Here is a 17,936-nt window from a genome sequence, read left to right as displayed (position 1 = left end):
TTAGCCTAGTTCCCAGGAGATCTCCCCAGGCTTCTGCCCTTGTTCCCCAGGCTGGAAAGATCTGCAATATGCTGCACAGAGTATGCTGGATACACTCAGGCATGTTTTTCTGTCCTCTGGATGCCACTTCAGATTTCTGGGGCACCCCAGGCTGCCACTGGGGTAGGCTGTGCAGACATGAAGAGATGCTGATCAGTATCCCAGGGTGAATTGTGAATGGGGCTCTGCTTCCCCCTCACCTTCTCATCATGGATGCAGAAGATGCATATTGCATGAGCCAAGTTGTTTTAAGGCACACATGTGAAGCACCCCACAGGGTGTCAGGGACTGCCATGGTTGACTGCTGATCTGCTCCAGTTATCTGGGTGCCTACCCCTGGGAACGGCTCATATCCACACTGCAGAGAGGAAGGAAGAGCTCGTTCCTGCATCAGGGCAGTGATGCTGCACTGGACTTTGCAGATAGGGAGCACCCTGGGGTGCTATCCATCTCGTGAGGTACAGGACTGTTGCATCCATCCTTCATCCCTTCTCCCTTCGGTACAACATACATTGCTGGGCGTGGGAATCTTCCAGATATTTTCATGTTAGGAATCACTCAGGATAGATAAATGTGTTACAGGACATTTTCAGCATCTTCACTTTACTGATGCAGGGTTTAAAAGTCTCTGACAGCCTGGCATCCTCTTGTGTCCTCAAATAATTTCAAACCTTTAGCTTCACAATACTGAGAGAGCTGGACTGGCAAAAAAAAAAAGAGCTAGACTTTCTTGATTTTATGTCACTCACTGTTTTTTAAAGTATATTTTCCAGCAGTGTTAAAATGTGAAATATATTGTCAGCATCTTCTTCAGTGTCTTCAGGCACAAGTAGACGTGATGGGAAGCCCTTGAAGAAGGGCAGGAGTGAGAGGTGGCCCTGTTGGTCCTGTTAATGACGTTGACTGAGACTTTCTGCTGAATTTGTTGAGTTTTGACTGCAGTTTTCTTTTAACTTTGGGGTAGGTACGTGTTGTGTTTGAGCAACTATTTTCATACTTACAGCCTTCTGTGTCTGTAAATCCAGTGTTAAAGATGTGCAATTTGTCAGTTTGAAGCACTGAAGGATTACACCGAACTGCTGTGTTGATATATACAAATACTGATATGTAAATTGTTTACTAATGGCAATTACACCTGCTGTATAATGAAACCCTACCTGTCATCAACATGCTCAGCTATCTAGTCATCAAGCTGTGGGTTTTTTCTTATAGGGATGCAGGCTGACATCAAGCCCAGCAACAGAACAAAAGCTTGGTCAGAGGGAAGAGGATTTGCAGTGTATGAAGTGAGTTTTGATTCATTCCTGAGCTCAGATGTTGCTTTGGGAAATATATTCTCTTCAGGTCTCTCACTGTGACTCTATAAACAGAGGCAGCAACGGGCATTTGGAGGCACTAAAAGTGATTTAAATGATCCAGCCTGGGACATTTGCCAAGCTGCACCTCCTTCTGTTTGCTGCCGGGGCTTTTCTGCCCTCCCCCTTGCTGCTGGGTTGTTGTTTTTGGTTTGTTTTTTTTTTTTTTTTCTCCTTCCATGCAAAATTTTTTGAGACTGTCCTTTCAGACAATCTCTTTCTCCTAAAAGAAGAAGAAGGAAAAAAAAGCTTGCTTCCCCAGATGGACAGCTGCTCCCTGCTCCTTTTGATGTTGCTTTTATCTGCCAGGCCAGTGCTCTCTCACCCTCTCCCCTCCCCCGGAGGCAGTTTCCATGGGGGTCTCAGGGGAGCTTTGTCTCTCACATGTGTTTAAAGAGAAATGTGGAGCTGACACAAAGGCTCCACAGCTCGACCTTTCGCCCTCCAAAGTTATGAGGGCCATAAAGCTCAAATCCCTGGTAACAGCGCCGATGACCAGGGCAGTTCTGGACACAGACAGAGCTTTTTTGGCAGAAAATTGTTTAACTAAAAATAGTTCTAGGAAGGAAAATAAAAGGTTGTGCAAACTAAGCAATGTCTTTTATTGCCTTATTTGGTGTTACTGGTAGTAGCATGAATTTCTTCAGTATGGCTAGAAGCAGATGGCTTCGTTACATTTAGTATCAGTTTTGAAATGCATGGGGCACAGATAAAAAGTGACACCTACTGAGGTGCTGGGGAGCAAGCCTATGGTCTCCAGCCTGCAGATGCAAAAGGTGAAGGCTGCTCTGCTGCAGCACCTGACCCGGGGCTGAGGCACAGCCTCTAGGCATCGAGGGCTTCTCTACTAGGCAATGAGAGAGCTGCTTCTCCTTGCGAGAGGAGGAACCCCAGAGTCCAGCAAAGGGCCGAGGAGCTGCCAAGCCAGCCAACAAACAGTCTTTAGCTTGAAGTGTTACAAAAGTAACACTTCCCAGAGCAGAGGAAGAGATTGCTGTTCTCTTACTGCTCACAGCTATGGGGCTCTCCTTGACTAGGTGACCATGCTGGGAGCCTCCCACTGTGATTTGGGTCATTAATAGTGCCATCTTTCTCTTATTTTTAATTATTCAGCTTGGGTAGTAGCAGATGTTGGATCCAGGTGGTCCAGAGTTGAGGCAAAAGGTTCACGAGCATTTGCTTTCCTGCCGAAGCTCTTGCCCTCCACCTAAAATGTGCCAGACATGGAATGAAAGGGGAGAAAAATAATCTGCTTCTCTTGCCTCCTGCAGAGGGTATTTATTTGCAGAAGAGTTGCAAGACTGTTGAGTCTCTATGCATGAGTTATAACAAGTGGAAAAGCTTACACAGGTAAGTGGCTTGCCCAGGTTAGCTATGAGCCTGATGACAAAGCTGCTCTCCTCAGAGTTGCTGGATACCAGAAGACAAATTTAGAAGTGGATCCTTCAAATCCTTAAGGGAAACTCTAATGCTTGAACACTGGGTGTGCCAAAGGGTCAGTGACAATGAAGCCTTGTCCTCCAAGTTAAATTTGCTGCAATATGGCCTGGCCATTCAGACAGGGGGTTGACAATGTGAATGAAGACTGAGCAGGAGTTGCAAAATCTTTATGGCATCTAAATATTGTGAGAAAAATGCCTCATTCTCTTTTGGGAGCAGGTTGTTTGGGAGCAGCAGCCACCTGTTACATATGTATGTGTGGGCGTATCAGCTTGATGGAGTTCTTATCAAGGCTTAGGGCTATGGCTGTACTAAGACATTTCCCAGGAATCTTTCCTATAACTTTTGTTCATCTAAACCAGATAAAGTGAGGGTCACTTGCTGTGCAACAGAGGGATAGGTTTTTTCTACTTAGAAAAAAAATTCAGGATGTTTTATTTCAGCTTAAATAAAAAAAAGCCAAGAAGCAGGGGGAAAGGGGGAATTGAAGTCTTCTAAAGAAAGAAAAACTTCAGTGATTTATGCTGAGACATTTTGTGTTTTTAACCTAAATATAGCTACTGTTAGAGCAGACAGGGAGAATTTTTATACTAAAAGGTACACACAGAAAACACAAACAGCATCTCTTTCCACTTACATGATCTCTCACCCTGGTAGTCTTTTTGCTTGAAACCAGCAGCTTCGTGTGTGAACATGAAGTAAGACTCCCTGTGTAACCATGCACCAACAACCGCATGCAGTAATTCTTCATGTAGCTACGTTTGTCTGCCTGTCTTGCACGATAAGGTGCACTATCATATTTCTTCCTATAAATCCCCTTTTCTTTTCAGAAAGTTGTAAACCTAAAGATAACAGCACACACTCTCTTAAAAGCGAGGTTGATGCTGAAATCCTTGGCTTAAAAATGTTGCCTGGGGGAAAGAAGTCTCCATCAGTCCAAAGGGAGCAGATTTGGCTCATATGCCAATTGTCACTCTCCCCCCACACCATGGGGAGTGCGCTGGGGGAAGGAATGGTGCAGAAAAGGAGTGCAAAGGGCAAGCAGTCCTTCAGCTCTGGTGATTCTTCAGTGGTATATGAGCCTTAAGGGGATCACATGATGGGAATAGAGTGAAACAACCACCTAGCTCCTCTAAATCACATCACCTTGTAGAATCAGTGAACACAATCTCTTCCCTCCCATATATCACCCTCACACCAGACAGATCTCGAATGCAGAGGAGAATTGAGCACTTCTGCTCCAAAGCATGCATCTGTGGTTAATAACAGGATCCTAATCACTGCTCCTGGAGCCCAGGGCTAGCTGATAACTCTCTCTTCTGACTACTGACCCCCATAATCTTCTCATTCCTGAGAGGGAGCAGATATTGTGAATGATGGGTTTTAGCAATTAGGACAAAAATAGTCCTCCTTTTGCTCACAGAACTCAGATAGCAAACTAAGGGAGCAGGAGAGAGGCTGAACAGCCAAACTATGGGGCTGGGAAAGATCTGCATCATGTATCTGGATCTGCCACAGTCTTGCTCTCAGTGACCTTAGGAAAATTAGTTACTCTCACAGCCTCATTTTTTCTTCCTTTAGAAAATTCAAGATAATGATAGACAGCAACTCCAGAATGGCACTATGAGGATACATCACTAATGGGTATATTTACAATATGTGTTGAATATTCCAGTGATATAATACTAGGAGCTGAGAAACATGATTTGCTGAACTTGTTTCTTTCCTAAGAGAGTGGTTTCACTGCTTCTGCAGCAGCCCTTGAGGCTGCAGTGCCACTGAAGGGCAGCCTCACCAGCTCTCCACTTACACTTTAAAACCTCTGTGCAGGCAGCAGCAGAGTCACAGATGCAGCTGCAAGAAGAAACCACACACCACAGTTGTGCAGGTGCATGTGGGCCCCAGTGGGGAAGAATATTAACTATTTCCTGGTAGTAGGGACACAGAGGTCCTTCACATGGCTAAAATAATCTCAGCATAGTTCAAGGACACGGCCTGTGTGGGAAGCTACTATCCAAATGAATACATAACTGTGCTAACAGATCGTAGCTTAAATGACTACAGACTAAATGTTCTGAATTCTCTTTCAAATTCATCTAGGTTTGTGCATTGTGCCCTGTATCTTCAATATGGCAGGGAGAGCTTTCATCCTATGGCTTCCATTAGTGTTAAAGCTTTAGTTCTAGAAGGCATAGTTGATATTTACCCAAGTATTTCAAGATCAGATCTATTTTGTGTAGCAAGCTAATCAAATTATTTGCATCTCTCCTTGACAAAATGGTGCAGCAAGATCATCCTTTGTGCCCACAAAGTACCTGGAAATTAGAAGAAAAATTTATAGGTGACACTTTTTTTAGAATAGTTATATCTTTTTGGAAGAAAATAGTTTGGTTTTATTCTTCTAATATATTCTTTAATTATAATTATTGTCTGAAATGGAAACTGCACGATTATTTGCAAAAGTAACAAGGCATGTGTCCCTTCTCTGAAAAGGCTGAAGTGGGAATGAGGCCTCCAGTATGAATATATGCACCTACATTTTAAAATAATTTTCCATGTAATTTCTTCCAGTTATCTGGTTTGCTAGAATATTAAGATGAAAATCTAGGCAAAGCAGACTTTTCAATTCACTAAATATCTGTGAACCTAGTAGGATTGGCTAAGCTGAAGCTGCTGGAGGAGATAATGGTGGTGGCCAGTCTCTTCGCGAACGAAGAACTGGGGAAGGTCTTTCCACCTTCCAGCCTGCGCATTGGATTTTTTTAGGTGAGACACAGTGTGCGCGGAACTGAGCCCACCCTTTAATCCTGAGGTTCATCTGCCGGGGCCAAGCACGCTTGGACAGTGGCAGCGAGGTCCTCAGGACGTAGATGGATTGCCTTACAGGGCTAACGAGCTCCATCTGCCCGGGGAGTGGCCCCGACCGGGAATCGAACCCAGGTCTCTGCAGAGACAGTGCAGTGTGTTTTCCTCTACACCACCGGGGGCTCCGGAGGAGATAATGACATTCTGCTGAAACACAGCAACGCTTCAGTAAACTCTGATGATGATAACATATTGAAATAACATCATGTGGCACTGCAGTCCACCCACACATCATCATGCGTCACACCAAAAATGTCATGATGAGCTGATAGTTAAGTTTCTCTTCTAAAATCACAAAGCTGGCAGTTCTAGCTGCAATGCTCACAACAAACTGTCCTTTTTTATTTCGTGTCTTGCTGGTTTCCCCTGGACCCAGGATCTTTCTTACTTGAGATGATGATGGTGAAGGCTTCATAAGCATTTAAAAATGGAATTCAGGAAAATACTTTGCCATCCAAGTCTCTGCTCTTACAGAGCCCCACGTTGAACAGTAGGAGTCTGTAAAATTAGGCAGAAAATCTAGTGAAAAAAAAGTCTGGCACCAGATTTCCATGCCTTCTTGCAAGGAGTAGTCTCTGTCTTTTGATTGTACTTGAACTATAACTTCTTTAGGTTTTCCAAATGCCTTTGCACTTAAAAGTGTTTGAAAGCTGAGACTTGGCATAAGTTTCAGAAAAAGGTTTAGGACAGTAGTTAGTTGATGTTATGGCAGAAGTGGGATTTTATTTTCCATCTATGCCTTGATAATGAAATAGTTAAGAAAACTTTTTTTTTTGTTTGCCTCCTTGTCTCTTTGATAAATAAGACAACACATTCATAATCACGTTCAATTTTTCCTCTACTTAGGGAGCTAAAGTAAATATGAAAAATTTCAGGAAAAAAGTTCTGTATCAGGCTAAATCCAAAGAGGACCTGCCTGTATTAAGGTTGGGATCTGGACAGAGTTTTGGTTCTTATACCCTAAATTTTGATGTTGATAACCCCAGTTACTGCTTAACTCTGCAAATATCTACTTTCAACTGGTCCTTCAACTCTTAGCACCAAAAAATATCCTACTTAAGCACTCCTAAGAGATTGGGGTGGGACATTTCTTCTCTTGCAGGTCTTCCAGCTGGGAAGGAAAATAAAACTGGATTCACTATGTCAGACAGAAAAAGAGTGGTTATGGCTATGATACCTAGGGCTAGGGCCCTCCCTAGCCAGAGCCTTGGCTTCCTCACCCTGCTTAAGGATTGCATTTTGCATTAGGCAGCTATTGTATGAAGTGCCTAAACATCTCTGAGATCAGCATGTGGAGCCCAGGATGTCCCTTACCATCTGACTGCAAACTAAACATGGCCAGTTCTTTCCTAAAGTTGTCTTCCCCACAAGAGAGTTGGGGAGCACCCCTAAATTTCTTGTCTAGTGGCCAGAGTACTCTAAGCAGCTGTGGCTTTATGAAGGATAGGAAAAGGCTCCACTGCATTTCACACTCGTGGCCAATTGCACCTGCTAAGATACCATACACACGAATTACATGGGCCATGTGACTGTGTGCTATGTATTTCCCTCTGCACTTAGATCCAAGACGTGTCTGTTTCTGCCTCCTAGCTCTGAACCTCCTCAGGGTCCTGGTTTCTGCTCCATGGGGCTGAAAATTCAGTATCATAAAGCTTGGCCCTGCAATGACAAAGTTCCGCTTTTGGACTCAGAAAGTACAGTGTGGGAGTGAAGCCTAATTATATTTTAGTACCATTCAGCCCTTGCTCTTCTGGTGATTCTGCCAGTAGTAACTGCAGTGATCAGCATTTAGTTATGGCAGAGATATTTTCTTCTGGGGACTTCCATCCACTGCCCCCTGAACTGAACTGAGCCTGCAGGTGTCACACTGCAAAGGCAAGGAGCAGTTCCTCAGCAGTAAGAGCTTTGGATGGCTATTAGACACAGACAGGTTTAGAAACAGGGAAGAGTCTTACGGACCCCACTACTGGTCAACAGAGTCACTGATTCCTGAAGCATGGCCGGCATACAAATATAAAAATAGATGTGACGCAGTGCATGGTCTTCTTAGCGAAAGGACTTTGTGTTCGGGAACTTCCTGTACAGACATGGGCTGCATCTTCTCCTTGTATGTACTGCAGGGGAAATGGAAGACGAGAAACACCAAGGGTGGGAATTAAGACTGTGTTTTCATTTCCTCTTTTTTGTTTGTTACTTGGTCATTCTCTAGTAAAACAAAAAAAATATGACAACAAAAAACCCAGCTGCACCTGGGTTTTTACATAAATGTTCTCTTGCACTTCAACTTGTCCACCTCCTGGCAACACTGAACTCCAGCAAAACACAGTGCACTCTCTCTTTAAGAAAGACTGCTCCCTGCCCAGCTGTTGACTTGCCTGAAGGTGAGACCTCTGCTTAAATTCATGGCTCCAGCTGTCAAAAGCAAAGAAAAGCAGCTTTTCCTTGGCGGCTCTCTGCTTTGGGTAGAATTTGACATCTTCCTCAGTCAGCAGAATTTAATCAGCATCAAGTGCCCACAGCCACTCAGCTCCACCACGGCTGGGGCTGGGGCTGGGGAACCAGACCTGCGGAGGAGAAGAGGGGGAGAGTCCGCAACGCAGCAGGCAGAGACACAGGCACAATCACACGTTTCTATGGGAAATCCAAAACTTGTCACTGTCTAGAGAGAGCCTCATTACACTATTTGACTTAGAAATTGCTGTTATCACGCAGTAACCTTACCCAGCTTAGAGTCTGCTGTGTCCTCCTGAGCAGCTGAGAGCAGTAAATGGAGTGAGTTATTGACAGCTAACAATGATACTGATTTCCCAAAGAAAGCTGGTGAAATGGGCTCAGGGATATGGTTTCCAAGACTTGAGTGGACAAGTAAAGACAAGGGAGCAACTCCTGATATCATCATGCCTTGTCTACCTTCCTCCTAGGGAAAATGGCACGTTAAATTATTGTCACAGAGATGTCAACAAACTGAATGACCCAGTACATGTAGGAAAATGTTAAACCAAGTGCCTAAACTGTGAAGCCCACAGGCATTTGATGCATTCATGAACCTCAGATGGTCAGATTGGACCAGTATGTGCAGACAGATGTACATGCAGACTTGCCTGTGGACATGCTGCAGCAGGAGGACATACGCTTTTTTCCAGTACTGCCACCTGCTTCCTGCAACCAAGCTCCCAAATCCTGCAGAGTGAAACATGCTGGGGAGAGGTCAGGATAAGGTGGCAGCCAGAAAGGTGAGGTTGTGGCAGTTCCCAGTTCAGGTTTTGACCTTGTGGTGATGTGTCCTGGAGGGCTGCACTGTGCCATGACTGGAAGCCAGCCTGGCTGCCTCAGACCCTCATTCCTCCCACCTGGAATACTGCATCTAGCTCTGGGGTCCTCAGCACACAAAGGACATTAACATGTTGCAGCAAGTCCAGAGGAAGGAGAAGAAGATGATCAGGGGGCTGGAACACCTCTCCTAGGAGGAAAGGCTGAGAAAGTTGGGATTGTTCAGCCTGGAGAAGAGAAAGCTCTCAGGAGACCTTATTGTGGCTTTCCGGTACCTAAAGGGGGCTACAAGAGAGCTGGACAGGGACTTTTTACAAGGGCATTTAGTGACAGGACAAGGGGGATTGATTCCATATGATATGATTCCAGAGGGCTCAGTGCAAGAAATCTGCTGTTACAGCAGAAGTGTGCACAGGGTGTTTTCTCGAGGAGACCTTGCATTAGTGCTTACCCATTTAGAATAACCTCTTCACAGTAAATTTATTTGTCTGTGTATTTTCAACACACAAACTCCTGGCATTCCTATACATGTAGTTAATTTTCTAGCACCTGCAGCTGTTACCCATTTCCTGCCCATATCATCATGCCCATTGAGGAGAGGAAGGACATGTTGGGTTGTTCTTTCTTTTCTTTTTTTTTTTTTTTAATGTTTACCTCTTCCACCTGTTTGATATTAGTCTGCATAATGGCCTGGAGTTAAAGCAAAGGAGGCGGCTGCTGGGAGCAAACAGGAAATGAAGCAATACCCAAGGTAGGGCAGGCAAGGGCAGCAGGGCTGCAAAGAAACAAGTGTGTGTGGGTATTAACTGGTGAATATCTGTGTGCCTCTAATCAGAGGAGTGATTTAGTTCTCCCCAGACAAGCTAGGTATCAGAGGGACACTAAAGCACTGAATGACCCCAGCTAGGAAAGCAGAGGGGTGAGAAAGGAGATGTGTAAGGGGGGAGATGCTGTGAATGCAGGTGGGAGTGCAGGTAAAGGCTTGCTGCTCAGGGAGTAGGGGAGAGCTCGCAGGTGCATTGCAGTCCAGCAGCTTGACAGTGATCAATGCAGAGCTCCGGCTGTGAACTGTGTACTCTCACAGCCTGTAGCCATGAATGTGGTGGGGTTTTTTTTCCCCTGTTCCTTTGTATTTGGGGAATGAACTTCATAAAACCTGCATTCATCGTTTCTGCTCAGCCACATGACAAACTTCTACTGAACTGTGTCCTGGAGGGGTGATGCAGCCACAATAACAAGATCCCTCCTGCTCCAGTCATTAAAAACACTGCATTTCTCATGTCACGGTGCTGGGGGAGGGGACCGAGAGCAGCCGAGGAAGCAAATCCCGCTGGGGATACTGTTACAATATGAAAGAGGCCATTAATCCAGTGCATTTACCTACAAAACTAATCAACAAATGTCCTACCAAAAGCTATACTTTTAATCTTATCCCAATATTGCTGATCTTTCTGAACATTTGCCTTCAAAAAGCTGTTACTGATAAGCAAAATAACAATCTTGCTTCCCTTCTTAAACCTATTTAAAACTTTGCAGTGCTAAAAGGCACAGTGCTGATCTTGTGTAGTGGAGCCACTTCTCAAATGATATCCCCTGTATATGAGCAGCTAACTGAAGACATCTGTTGGATGCAATCATTTGAATGCTGCACCTTTGTTCTATACATATTATTTTCTATATTACTTGGGGATAATGTGTTTAATTACATTTTTCTGACAATTATATTATCTGTTAAAGTAGTTTTCTACTATCAGCCAAGTTCTGTGAATGGTCAAATATTGTTTATAATTTTTTAAGGAAAATTTTGTTATTAATGATGTAGATGTGTATGTTGAATTATTTTAATGGTTCTTCCTTGCCTCCTGTAACTAGAAGAGATGAAAAACTCAGTCATGAGCAGATCCTCAGCTATCATTCATTACAATGCAGTTGCATGGCAGGAGGTGAAGTCTGTAACAAGCTGTGTCTGTAGGATTACCTCCTGTATAACACTCTGCTTGCGGGAAATGGGCCAACTAATAATGTTGGATTACAGAATAGATGGAAATGACTGAAACATATTTTCTTTTGGGGTCAGAAATATTTTGCTAGAAGTTCTAGAATTTTCATTAAGTTTTGTGACAACAGCTGCCACGGACTATTTAAAAAAAGTACACATTCAGCAAATGTCTGCAGAAAACTTTACCAACTCCATTTTATCTGTTTTCTAAAAAATGGTCCTATAGACTCTGACACAGCCAAGTTGCTGTGGCTTGCTAAAATACCAGTGTTGGCTGAACCCTGGTAATTGTACAAACATGTGCTTTTAGCTGGGGCAAACACAAGATAAATGACATTAACTTTTCTCTCGGGTATAAACTAACACATTTCACCTCTCAGAAGGAGGTGTGATTGCAGGTCTGGCAGGGCAGCTTGGCTTATGGGCAGTATCTTGCTGACTGAAGTCAGTCTGAAGGTGTGTCTCAGCTTGATGTGAAGCCCAGGTCCTTCCCAAGACAAGGGGCCTTCCCTCAGGCCTGACCTGCTGAGCACAGAGGGAAAGCATGTTATTAGTGTTATTTAATTTGTGTTACTGTCAAGAGCTCCGGTTTGGATTAGGACTCTGTTGTGCTAGGCACTGTTTAAACACACATAAAAGTGTGACACTGTCCTCAAGAGCTGCCTGCCTTACACAAACACACACAGGAGTTAGGTATGGTTTCATGCTGAGGTTGGGCTTTGTCTTAATGCCTTGTGCCGTGCTAGGCATGTTGTCAGCTATTGCAAACCCTCTGTACCTAACAGCCCACACCTCAGCCTGCTCCTTGCTGAATTGGTAATTTGGCAAGTGCCCATGTTTGTGTAGAATGCAGTAGGTTACCCAGAAAGATACTTGAGGCTAAGCTGGGACAGACCCTGTGAGCCTGTTTTAAGAGCAGCCACAAAAAGACCCCAAGTACTGCAATTCTGAGTCAGAAGAGCTTGAAGTGGCTGAGTGTGGAAAATGAGCACCTAGCGCTAGGCAAGTCAGGGGAGGAGACCGAGCTGATCTGTCATGGACAATGTTACAAGACTTGTTGGGACTGCTGCATGCTTGATACATGCAGATGACTGAGCAGCCTGAAGGGCAGCAGGGCTCATCATCCCACGGGAAGCATCTCCCCCTTCAACTCTTAGACAGGCTGTAAAAAAAACAGCCTGTGAGAAATGTGTATTCATTTTCCCTGTAGGCTGTTCACAGGGCTTCTGTCTTTAGCAGAAGAATCACAGAACGTTAAGGGTTGTAAGGGACCTTAAAGATAATCTGGTTCCAACCTCCCTGCCATAAGCAGTAGACCAGGTCTTAGAAATCCTACCTTGTTCCTTAAAACTTGCTCAATAAAGGTGAGTCATAAGCAATGTCTGTCTTTCCAAGCAGTGATCCTGTGATCCTTCCTCACCCTATGTGGCAATGGTGGGATGATTCCTGAGAAGGAACAGAGTGTTGTCCAAATGCTTCTTGAACTCTGTCAGGCTTGGTGCTGTGACCACTCCCCTGGGGAGCCTGTTCCAGTGCCCAACCACCCTCTGGATGAATAGCCTTTTCCTAATATCCAACTTACACCTCTCCTGACTTGGCTACAGTCCATTCTCTTGGGTCCTGTCTCTGGTCACTAGAGAGAAGAGATCAGTGCCTGCTCCTCTGTTTCCCCTTGTGAGGAAGTTGTAGACTGCAATGAAGTTTCCCCTCAGTTTCAACCAGGATGAATAAGCCAAGTGGCCTCAACCGCTCCTCGTATGTCTTCTCTTCTAGACTCTTAACCATCTTGGCAGCCCTTTGGATGTTCTCTAATAGCTTTATATATATCTTCCTTATAATGTGGTGTCCAAAGTGGCACAGTACTCAAGGTGGGGCCTCAGAGCAGAGTGGGACAATCCCCTCCCTTGACCAGCTGGCATTGCTTTGCCTGTTGCCCCCCCCAGGCATGGTTGGCCCTCCTGGCTGCCAGAGCACTGCTGGCTCATATTCAACTTGCCATTGACCTTTCCCCAGCACTGCTCTCCAGTGTCTCATCCCCAACTCTGTAAGTACATCCAGGGTTGCCATGTCCCAGGTGCAGAATATGGCACCTGTTTTTGTTAAAATTAGTTAGAAAACTTATTTAGAAAAGCTATATTGCTTTTTATAGACAGCCAGTCAGTTTGGTTGTGTTCAAGACCTACAGAATTCCTGTCTAGACAAAATTCATCAGTGTGGCTACAACATCACTCTCATGCGTGCTGTGTAGATATGTGATGTGCTGCTTGCAACTGCAGTGTCTTGTGGGTTAAACAAGTAATGTGGGCTGATTGAGTCCAGGAAAGTATTTTGATATACATATTTTGATATACATATCAAAGATGTAGGAATTCTCAGAACAGGTATAAGCTTACTAAACAAGTGTCCTCAGGTATTGTTCAAGGTGGTATGGTATGGTTTTTGTTTGGAAGGAAGAATGCAATGCAGTCAAGGTGGTGTGATCTGACTGATAAACTAGTTCTAGTCAAGATGGAGCACAAAGCCTAGACCACTTAGCTAAGCTCACAGCAGAAGTGAAGCAACTTGCCTTTTCTTTAATGTATTGCACTCTGGCTCACTCCCTATTAAAAATACACATTTTTACTCTTGTAGACAAAATGTATAAACATTTGACCCCTGGAAATATGATATACAGCTAAAGACAGCCCTTGAAAAGCCTGGAGTATGTACATGCATTATAAATTTCCCCTATCTCACAAGACCAGCATAGTAGAGAAAAAGATAATCAGTTGTCTCTCTTGGTCTCCCTCTCTACTCTGCTCCCTCACCTCCCTTGTACTCCCCCCTCCCTCCTGCTGCAGGATGTGCCAGCACTTGTCTTGGCAAAAGCCAGTCTTGTATCTTAAAAGTGAAGGAGACTGCAGTGTGTTGAGACTAGCTCAGCCTTTACCAGGCCTCCTCTCCTCTCGCCCCAGCCTGTACCACAGGAAGAGTATGTGGTGCTGAATGTGCTCTGGGGAGATGCAAGAGAGGGGCACATGGCTGCCTTGCAAGCACGTAGCTCATGCTCTCATAAATTAGGGAGTGGGAAGTGTGTGTAAATACATATGCCCCACTATCAGAGCATGGCGGACACCACCAGCTGTGGGACAGTAAGAGGGCACTACCATTCAGTTTGGTCTTTGTCTGTGCTTTCAGTGGGGAAGTCAAATGAATAAGTGTTTTGCAGGCAGTCATAGAGACCCAGGTCCTTCTTTGAACTCAGGACAAGTAACATTAGCTGGCATGATTTCTACCCACCCCCTCCACTGCACTGCACACAGTTACAGGCTTGTTTGCTCTCCCTATCCAGGCAATTTTTGGCATCGCTAGAAATATTGCCTGCAAAACTTACCACCATTTTTGACAGTGGCGATTTTGTGACATAGAAAACTGCCCATTAGAAGTTGCACAGCAGCTCATTTTCCAAAGGAGCTACCAACCAACAGATTCTCCTTCAGCCACACTCAGTCTGGTCTGAATTTACATGAGGGACCAAGAGATGATAGGTTCCAGTTCTCACCCCCAGTACCTCAGTGCCCCGTCCTGATCATTAAAGATTAAATCACCCTGTGAGGAAACACCCATGATGTTCTTAATGCAGATGCATCTGCAAAGTCCATGCCAGGACTTTGGATGGAAAGGGTCTGACTGAGCTTTCCATATCCTAGAATGTCAGTAATTTGTGAAGTTCCATCCTCACTCTATTTCACCCTTATTATAATGGAAACTTTTCATATAAGCTTGTTCCCTTGGTCATTATTTTATACCATCTTCTTCTTGTGTTAAGGTCATGGTTTAGTTTAAATAATCAGTTTTCTCTGCCTGTTGTTTTCTCCTCTGACATATTTAAAGACTCCTATCCCTGCTCATCCATTCTTGATGTTTTGTTGCTTTTAAATCAGTTTCTTTTACAGTCTTCTAAGATAGATAGAGTCTTCATGTCCCTGATCATCAATTGTTATGGTCTTTTTTTTTTTTGTAAATATGGTTGTCAAGGGCTGTATATGTTGTTCTAGGTGATGTTTTGATACTTACACAATGGCAGTAATGCTTTTCTAATCAGCTAAAGTATTTTGTCTAATATGTCCTCTGACTGTGTTTACCTCTGCCATGGCTGTGTCCCACTGGTGGCTTAGTCATCTTGTAATGGCTGAAAAGGTTTTGGTCTTTATTCACCACTGTTTCTTACAAATACTGTGTCCCTGTCTTTACAGCAGGAGCTCCTGCTGCCTGGGTGTATGACCTTTCATGCTGTGGATTCTGTAATTTCCAAAGTAATCAGATTTTTTCCAGGCATTTTACTCATCCTCTCTGTTGATGTGTTATCTCATCTTCAGCAAATTTCATTAGCACACTATTATTATTAATTTTATGCCTTCATTAGCCCTGCTTAAGACAAATAATAATAAGAGCTCCTTAACTTTTGTCTTACACTGTTCCTGATAGGAACCTCATCCTTAAAGTTATAACACAAATCCTCTGTTGCAACTCCTTTTCATCAACGGCAGAAGCTATGCCTGAACATTTTTCTCCAGTACAAGAAAGGCGAGAGGAAAGCAGACCTCTCACCCCTGCAAGCAGAGAACAGAAGACTGTTGTGATATGATCAGCCCTGAGCAGAGCCGAGGGCGGGATCCCTGGATGTGCTTGGCAAAGCAATTGATATACTTGTGGAGAGGGACAGAAAAGGACTTCTACTACTTGCACATTCTTCCCAAATGTGTTTTGGAGCCATTGTGGAGGCACGTTTTACTGCGGTCCAGCAATTCAGAGCTCTGTCCTTTATTCCATACAGAGAAGAGGCTAGAAAAAAAAAACCCAAACAGTCTTGATTTTGTGTGGCAGTTCATCGTCTTCAGTCTGGTCAGCTCCATGGGGGAAGTCTCAGGGCTTTGAGTGCAGCATTTCCAAACACTGAGAACAAACCCTAAGCATCTGTAAAAACCACAGAGCATACAGTTAATACACCCAGATGTGCTGTCAGCTCCACAGCACTGCATCGGAGTGGATGGAGTGTGTAAATCTTGGAAGGGTTAAAGCTGAAAGACCAGTGATATGCATAAAGACTCATGTTCCTTCCAGGAGGAGGAGGGGGGTGAGGTGTTATCATTCTCCATTAATCACTTACATCTCCAACCTGCCTAAATCCTCTGAAAAGAACCAGCAAAGAAAACACCAGCTGCTGTAGCTCCTACTTTTTCCTCTGTAACCACCAGTCTCCCTCCCTCCTCCCTGCCTTCCCCAGATTGTGTTTATTTTTACTGCTCGTGAATCAGCCAGGAACTTGCTCCCTGCAACAGGATCAGCTGAGAACAAGCTGCAGATTGAATGTTCCCTGAAATCCTGGTTTTGTTTCGTAGCTTATGACCAGAAGCAAAACAGTGAAGAAAAGGAGAGAAAGTGATACCTGTCTTCTTACTCACTCAGAGATGGGACTTTCATTCTGCAGAGGATGGGACTTCCCCAACTTGCTCTTTGAATGCATGGCAGCTTTCACTAGAGATTTTGATCATGCTTAGGTAATAAAAGTCCCTTAAACTATGAGCACTTTGGGTAGGAAACAATTCGTTTGTATAGGCATGTCTAACTCCTACAGCAACCTGGACCCCTGCACCAAAACACCAGTGTGCACCATAAGCAGCACAGCAGCTCTCCCTTTGGCAACGGCTGTTTCTTCTCACAGTGCTGTGATGTAAGAACTGTCCTGTCTTAAACAGCAAAAAGATTCACCTTCCAAGATTCACCGTCCAAGCTTGATCGCACCACGGCTACTCCAGCTTTGACATTAGTGCCACAGCTTGCACCAGAAGCATTGGCAAAGAAGTCCCCGTGTTAGTGAGGTCACTGCCCTGCTTATTGAAAACCATCCTGGGTGACAGCCCAGTACAGGACAGGAGGTAGTGAAGAATGGCAAGTGGTGACAGAGAAGTAACTGATGGGGAGGAGAGAGATGAGAGAGAGGGAAAAAAAATGAAATGAAAGAGGAACTGAAACAACCCTCCCAAAAAGTGTATGTGGGAAAAGAGAAAAACAAAAGGCAAAATCATTCTTGGGAGAATGAGCATGTTCTTCAGCCAGGGCAAGGTTGTTTCTTTGGTGCCTCTCTGAACCCACACTGTTGAATCAGAGCATCCATGAGCACAAGACCTGTCCCAAGGTGCATTCTCCTGCCATGCTGCAGTTCTGGTCCCTAGGAGGGTCACACTATTGATCCCCAACCTATGAGAATTTGGGGAATCAGTTTTGGACCCCTATCCTCTACAGGGCAGGGAAACCCTTTTTTAAAGATCTGCAAAAATACTAGTTTTCTCCATACTCTTGTGTTCAAACAGTCCAAAGACCACCCCAACATTTGCCATCTGACAAATCATGTAATCCAATTTAAATCTGGCATTTCAATTTGTATGCCTCTGAAAGACATCAAGTGCTACCCTTGTTGCCAAGCTGAACAGAAGAGCACTCAACTTGTGTAGAGGGATGCATCTCCCCAGGCAGCGCTCTGCCATGGCATGAACCAAGAGGCGGAGCTGTCACTTTGGCACTGGCCTGGTGCAGAACTGCTGATCTCAGATTGAAGAGGCTGTTTGCTGCCAAGATTTCTCTGCCAAAAGATAACTTTAAAATACTGATAATCAGGTGCCCTGTGATGACAAAATGCCTGTTGCTTGCCACAGTATGAGGAGTTTCTTGCTGAGAGGCAGTTTATTATAGGAAACCATGTTAGTTAGAGAAAAAGCAGACTTTTACTGAAAAGTAGCAACAAAACCTTCTCTTAGCCTAGGAGTGGAGAAAGTGCAATTAATTAATTTGTTTCTGAGTCTGACCTCTAGACATAATAGCTGTTATAGCACAGCTATATAATGTAATTATAGGATAGAGGGAGCCTATACTGTAGCTTGTATTTGGGTGTGTAATGAGGAGTGAAAGACTGATGCTCAGTGTGGTCA

This window comes from Empidonax traillii, unplaced genomic scaffold (assembly GCF_003031625.1).
Source record: "Empidonax traillii isolate 1590-97213 ecotype Southwest subspecies unplaced genomic scaffold, ASM303162v1 scaffold487:size479533, whole genome shotgun sequence".
Lineage (NCBI taxonomy): Eukaryota > Metazoa > Chordata > Aves > Passeriformes > Tyrannidae > Empidonax > Empidonax traillii.
The sequence above is the reverse complement of the archived record's forward strand: the minus strand, read 5'-3'. Positions refer to the sequence as shown.